This window comes from Gorilla gorilla, chromosome 2 (assembly GCF_029281585.2).
Source record: "Gorilla gorilla gorilla isolate KB3781 chromosome 2, NHGRI_mGorGor1-v2.1_pri, whole genome shotgun sequence".
In the NCBI taxonomy this organism is placed as follows: domain Eukaryota; kingdom Metazoa; phylum Chordata; class Mammalia; order Primates; family Hominidae; genus Gorilla; species Gorilla gorilla.
This window is the reverse complement of record NC_086017.1, coordinates 118,344,611-118,351,454: the sequence shown is the minus strand read 5'-3', so window position 1 is coordinate 118,351,454 and position 6,844 is coordinate 118,344,611. Positions and strand designations below refer to the sequence as shown.

The 6,844-nt window shown below is 37.8% G+C and overlaps 1 long non-coding RNA gene across 1 annotated transcript; it reads right to left on the bottom strand.

Moving 5' to 3' along the window:
• Window positions 1–771: 771 nt before the first annotated feature.
• LOC129532718 (uncharacterized) lies at window positions 772–4,038 on the bottom strand. The gene is made up of 2 exons (XR_010132897.1): window positions 3,921–4,038; window positions 772–2,119 (listed from the first exon to the last, which is right to left on the bottom strand). It is a non-coding gene; the product is annotated as an uncharacterized lncRNA (long non-coding RNA).
• Window positions 4,039–6,844: the final 2,806 nt, after the last annotated feature.

Genomic DNA, 6,844 nt, shown 5'->3' with positions numbered 1-6,844 from the left:
AGCAAGACCCTGACTCAAAAAAAGAAAAAAAAAAGGAACCTCAATAATTCATCCTAGAAGTATATGCTTGCATTCCTTCCCACTTGATTGTCAGTTGTTAAAAGCCAAGACCCCAGTCTTGGGATTCTGAGATTTCATGCAGTCATCTACCCCCATATAGTTTGGAATGAGGGAGAAATGGCAAAGGCACTTACATGATTATTTCACTATGGCCTTTCTCACAAATTCCTCCCTGATCTCTGTCCCTTGCTGAAACTGAATCTGTGTACTCCTTTTCTTTCTGGGCCACCTTCCAGGCAGGTGGAAGCCATCTCCTCTAGGCCTTTTCTCCTCCTTCCCAAACCACCCCTCCAGGCAATAGAGGGATGAGGATCGATCTTCCTGAACCAGAGAATTTGGTCTTTACTCCTGTTTCCCCACACTTTACTCCTCCTTATCTTGGAGGCACAGCTGTATCCTTTAGTTTATCTTTGACTTGTATGACTTTGTTCTCCCTAGGGATAGAGTCAGGGGATAGAAACACTTCAGTTCTGTCTTGAAATTAGAATAAAGATGCAGAGGGCATGAGACCCACCTCTGCCGTAGATTCAGTTTTGATTGCTTAATCAGGTGAGTTTTATGTGTCTACTAAATCACAAATAATTAGAGAACAGCATGTGTTAATAATCCTGAAAAATCCCAGGAACAGTTCTATAGGAGTGCCTCCAAATGTGATTAGAATTCTTTGCTCACAGACAGTATATTTCTTCCAAGTCTAAAAAACACATGTGCTGTGTGAATTAATTTTATTGTACTTTTTCTAATTAGTCTTCAAAAGCCTTGGCTGTTTTGCTTATTGGTGAGCTCCTGTGACAAACCAGGGCATTCGATTGAATTGTAAACCAACTTATGACACTGAGCAAAGCAAACTTCCAAACAGATTGTGATTCTTGTTATCAAAGCAGTTATGAAAAAAAAGTTGTATAAAAGGCATTTTTCGGGCAATTTAAAAATTAATGTCTGGTAAATGAAAATAATTGTATCTATCCTCTTATTTATTTCAGAAGAAAAATTTCAGAGTTTTTAAGGTATTTTTTAAAACGGGAAACTTAATAAGGAAATGGCATTACTTCTACTACTACTATTATTATGGTAAATATATTTAAGTATTATTTAATACTTAAGTAATTTTAAGTAATATATTTAAGTATTATTAGTTTTTAGAATTCATGACCTCTTATGGCCAAATTGGTTTTTAATAAGCTAGAATTTAGTAATAGGTTTTTTCCATTGAATTAGGTTTTAATAGAACCTAAGTTATTACTTAATGGATAACTTCTACTTGGAAATTGGTAAGACATATTGAGTATACATTAGATATGCTGAAGGGGCTATTTGTCAAAATTACCTGTTTTATAGGTATACCGAACACAATTTTCAATCTGTTATTAGTAGAACAATAATACTGGTCTACTTCATAGGATTTGTGGATCCTACTAAACATATTTAAATTCAAATATGTTTTTTATGGCTTCATTGAACTATAATTAACATACGATAAACTGTGCATGTTTAAAGCATACGATGTGATGCATTTTGACACCCTTGCAAGCATCTCCATCATCAAGGTAGTGAATATATCCATCACCCTCAAAAGTTTCCTTCTGCCTGTTTATCATCCCTTCCTTCCTACCTCTTTTCAGGGTGCCCTTCCCCTCACTCCCTAGGCAATCACTGATCTGCTTGCTTTTCATCACTATCGGGTAGTTAACATTTTCTAGTCTTTTTTTTTTTTTTTTTTTTTTGGTCTGGCCTCTTTCACTCACCATAATTATTTTGAGATTTCTTCTTGTTGTTGGGTGTTGTTTTCCGTAGTTTGGTTCATTTTTATTGCTGAGTCAAATTCTATTGAATACACCATTTTCTGTTTATTCAACATCAAATGTTTTGTATGTATTTATTCTTTTCTTCTCTAAGCTAAACTTCATCTTCACTTCAATTCTGCCTCCCGAAGACTTCATGGTATCACAGGAGTTTTGTTGTCAGCCCATCACATCTGGATCCAAATCACAGCCATATCTCTTGTGAGTGTGTGAACATGGCCTTTGCAGGTTTCTTCTCTGGGCTGCACTGTCCTTATCTGAAAAATGAGCATAGTAAATATGTACCTCTTAGGACTGTTGTAAGGGTGAAATATGTAAAGCATATAGAACAAAACTTGGCACACAGTAAGTGCTATCTGGTTGGTAGTTATTATTATTACCGTCGTTAATTGCATATGATATGTTTGGTAGAACTTCCAGCCCATAATAAACTCTCAACAAATGTTAGCTATTATTATTAATCGTACTAATATCACTATAGCACATAACAACTCTTCATTTCTTTCCTTCCTTCCTTGTCCCTCTTATGTTTTCAGTCTCTTCACTATTTTTGTTACTAATAGTACCCGTGTTACCTGACCAGGCAAAATAAAGGAGGGCAGTGATTTCCAAAGTATGATCCCAGAACCAGCAACATTAGCACTGATTTGGGAACTCATTAGAAATGCAAATTCTCAGGCCCCACCCCAGACCTACTGAATCAGAAACTCTGGGGGATGGGGCCATGGTCTGTGTTTTAACAAGCCTGCCAGGCGATTCTGATATAGCTAAAGTTTGAAAACTAGTGCAGTCGGGTAATCGCCAGGCTGGTGCAGGAGTTAATGCAGGCTCAGTTCACATCAACTTTCTGGTTAGGAAAAGCACACTGTTGACTAATTGAGCTTAATATCAACTAAAACCCCTAAGTCCTTTTCACACATGTTGCTGCTAATCCCCATATTCTCCATCTAGCACTCTTACAGGATTCTTTTTGGACTGAAGTATAAGTCTTTACATTTATCCCTATTAAACTTAATCTTGTTAGATTCGGCCCATCGCTTCAGTCATGTTTGGGGAAATTTTAGTTCAGCTGGAATGAACCATGACAAAAAAGCAGGGCCCAGAGACCAAGGAGGAATGTTACAAGGACAGCATCCTTTTATATATTGGCCGAATACTGGCCAATGAGATACTGACTATGGTGGGCTTCTAATTAAACACTTGAGACCCTGGGGGGATGTGGTAATTTGATTTCAGTTTAATTCAACTAACATTTATTGGGCATCTACCAAGTTCCTGGCTGTGAACAAGGTACCAGAGGGGGTGCTAAATAGCTCACTCTTTAATGTCAGATATTAATGTCTACTATCTGACATTAGTAGTAGAGACAAGCAGAGATGAAGGGGTTTTTGGTTTTGGTTTTGTAGCAGGCACATTGTAGCCCAATATACCAATACTCACAAGTTCCTTAAGGAAGATAACTAATATTCTTTGAGCGCCAGATCCTCCACCATATGCTTTGTTGACACTTCCATATTTAATTTTCAAAGCAATCATAGGAATGATTGCCCCATATAAATTTGAGGAAACATAGATACAGAGGTTAATGCATTTCTTCAAGGTCACACAGGTAGTTAGCAATAGAGCCAGAGGATGCTCCAAATCTGTATGGATTTAAAGAACATACTGCATATAAGCTTTCTCCTTGTGATCAAGAAAATTAAGATCTTTAAATATCAAAACCCCTAGTAGCTTAAAGTCCAACCATAAACTATTGATGCTTTGGGGCTGATTTATAATAGTTAGGTTTAAAATCCTAAAAACATTAAAATAGCGATACATTACCTAGTCCTATATACACAGAATAGTGCATTTAGCTGTGCTCACAGTCCTAATTTAAAACAACAACAACAACAACAACAACAACAAAAACTTATGTTTGGGCCAGGCGCGGTGGCTCATGCCTGTAATCCTAGCACTCTGGGAGGCCGAGGCAGGTGGATCACTTGAGGTCAGGAGTTCGAGACCAGCCTTGCCAACATGGTGAAACCCTGTCTCTACTAAAAATACAAAAATTACCTGGTCGTGGTGATGCATGTCTGTTATCCCAGCTACTCAGGAGGCTGAGGCAGGAGAATCACTTGAACCAGGGAGGCGGAGGTTGCAGTGAGCCAAGATCGCGCCATTGCACTCCAGCCTAGGGGACAGAGCAAGACTCTGTCTCAAAAAAAAACTTATGTTTGGTTTTATTTTTATTTGCCTCTTTTAAAGTGTTAGCCACATATTTTAATCCATCTATATCACAATATTATTATATAAATATAAAATATTAATACAATATTATTAATATTATAACTCCAAGTTGTTACCTGTAGCAACCAAATCTTTGGAAAATATATAATTTTATCCTCTAGGGGGCAAAACTAATCAATTCTATTCTAGCAGGTAATAGCTGTTATATTTTACTGATACATAATGTGCATTTTAGTAAAGTATCTTGTAGTATAATGGAAAGACACTGGACTTGGAGTCTGAAGATAAAAATTTGCTTCCACTTACTAGCTATCTCACCCTGGGCAAAAAAATTTAACTTATATAAACCTCAGTTTTTAGATCTCTAAAATGGGATGATAATGTTCATGGGGTTGTGAAAATTAACTGAAATAGTATTTATGAAGTTTCTCTGTGGTCTGGTAATGTTTTAGAAATATAAGGTTTTTTTAAACTTATCTATTTTACAAGCTACCAAAATGTGAAATATTTTGGACACTTCTGCCACCTACACATCTACCTAATTCATAGAGTAGAATTTGAAATTTTTGAACTTCTCTGAAAACGCATCCATTCTTTCATAGTTTCTTTTTAGCAGTAGAGTTTCCTGTAGAATTACATACAAGCAGTGGAACAGAGCTGATACTGAAATTCTAGATTCTGTTTGTTAACTTGCATTTCAAAGATAAATTCTGTTTAACCAGCATTAATATTGTCAACACTACTGGCATCATCATTATAAAAAGATTCCCACTAGGTGCCAGCATGCCTGAAGCCATGTGCTATGGTTGTATAAAGTGAGTTAAGCTGGTAAGAAGCCTAGTTCTTTAGGACTTTATATTATGGGCGGACTTTACATGAATAGGGGAAAAAATAAAGATATGCATTTGAATCCCTGGATTTAAACCCCTGCTGTATCCCTTATTAGGTGTATGACCCTAGGCAAATGACAGTCTTTTAAACTTCAATTTATTCATCTTTATAATTGGGATAACAGTACCTACCTGATAGAGATGTTGTGAGAATTAAATGCTATGTTATGGATAGAGTGCTTAGTACAATAGCAGTATTTAATGCCCAGTTAATATCAGATATTATCGGAGCTAAGAACTCTATACTGCAATATCAAACTCCTAAACTTTTCATCTTTCTTTTCTGGTCCTCATACCATGCAAAAACGGGGTTACTCTGATAATAATGAATAAATGTGAAGCCTGGAAATTATTATCAATCATCTGCACTGCTTCATTAACCCCCTGGAATCACAGAGTCTTAGAGTAGGAACCCCAGACTTCGAAAGTCATTTAGACCAATGACCTCGTTTTGCAAATGGGGAAACTGAGATCCACTCAGGTTAAGTGTCCTATCCAAGGCTATAGGGCCAGTTTGTGATGAAGCTGGACTAAAATCTGGGCTCTACACTCAAAGTATGTCACTCTCCCTCCTCCATACTGTTTCCCTAGACAGCTTGGTCATTTTAATCCCTTCTTATATTTGCCTTGCCAATAGGACCATGCTGTTCTGGCCTGCTGCCAATTTAGGCTGTCCAGTTCCAGCTAAGTCTTCATGGTTAATCTTGTTATTCATCTCCTCTTTTTTTCCTAGCATGTAAGTTTCACAATGTATTTAGCAGGGGGAAAAACCCAAAACCTGCCTTTGTTTTCCAAATAAAACCTTATTTGTGTAAAAAAAAAAAAAAAAAAGTGAAATCAATAAAAGCTTCCTTGTTTGGATAGGGATGGGTTGTGAGTCCACAGGCCCATAGGCTCAGCTCAGACCCTTCATTCCCATTCCCTCTAAAGTGGTCCCTGAGGGAGTTCTACTGAACTCTCAGGTTTCTCTTAGCAACACAGTTTAAAAGTTACTATCTCACATGTACACTTAACAATGGTTATTCCTGGGGACTCTCAACTTGTCAGGAGCATCTCAGGCCACTTCCATATGTGTAATCCTGTTTAGCATTTCTGTATTTTTTAATACGCTAAACAGGATTACACAAATTATGACATATTTTAAATGTTTCCACTCAATAGATTAACATTTTAAATTCAGATAAAAAATTGATGACAGCGGGTGTGGCCTCCTTTTGATATAACACCAGAAGTTGAAAATTGAGATACTTCCACTTCCATCCCCAACTTGGCATTGGCCCTTACTTTTCTTAACTTGGCCTGTTCCTCAATTCTCAAGATCCAACTCAACCATCATTTAATGGGTGTCCACTATGTGTTAAGTTCCCCAGTAGGTACTTGGGCCACAAAGATGAAAAAGATATAATCTTTGCTCTTCAAGCAAGTAGCAGATTAATAAGGGTGACAGCTCCAAAGTGGTCCCTATGGAACTGTGTCCTTTCATGCCTTTGAGCAGTTCCTGGCCCCGACTTGTGTTAATAGCAGTGGAGGTGACACAGTGCCAGTTCAGGGCCCCCTTTAAGAGGACTGACAGCTTCTGATTCCTTCCTTTTGGAACGCTCTTACACCCTGAGCAGCTGTATAAGAAGTTGGGCTGCTTTGGTGGAGGGACCACATGAAAAAACATGTGGAGAGACCTCATGAAGAGAAAGAAGCCCAGCTTTCCCAACACCAACATCCCAGCTTGAGCCCAATCCTCCAACTATCTCAGCCAAGGTCCTAGACGTATGAGTGAACTGTCTTACATGCTCCATCTTTATTGAGCCCTAACGTTGACTGTAGCTCCAGCTGATGTCACGTGGAGCAGAAGAACCACATAGC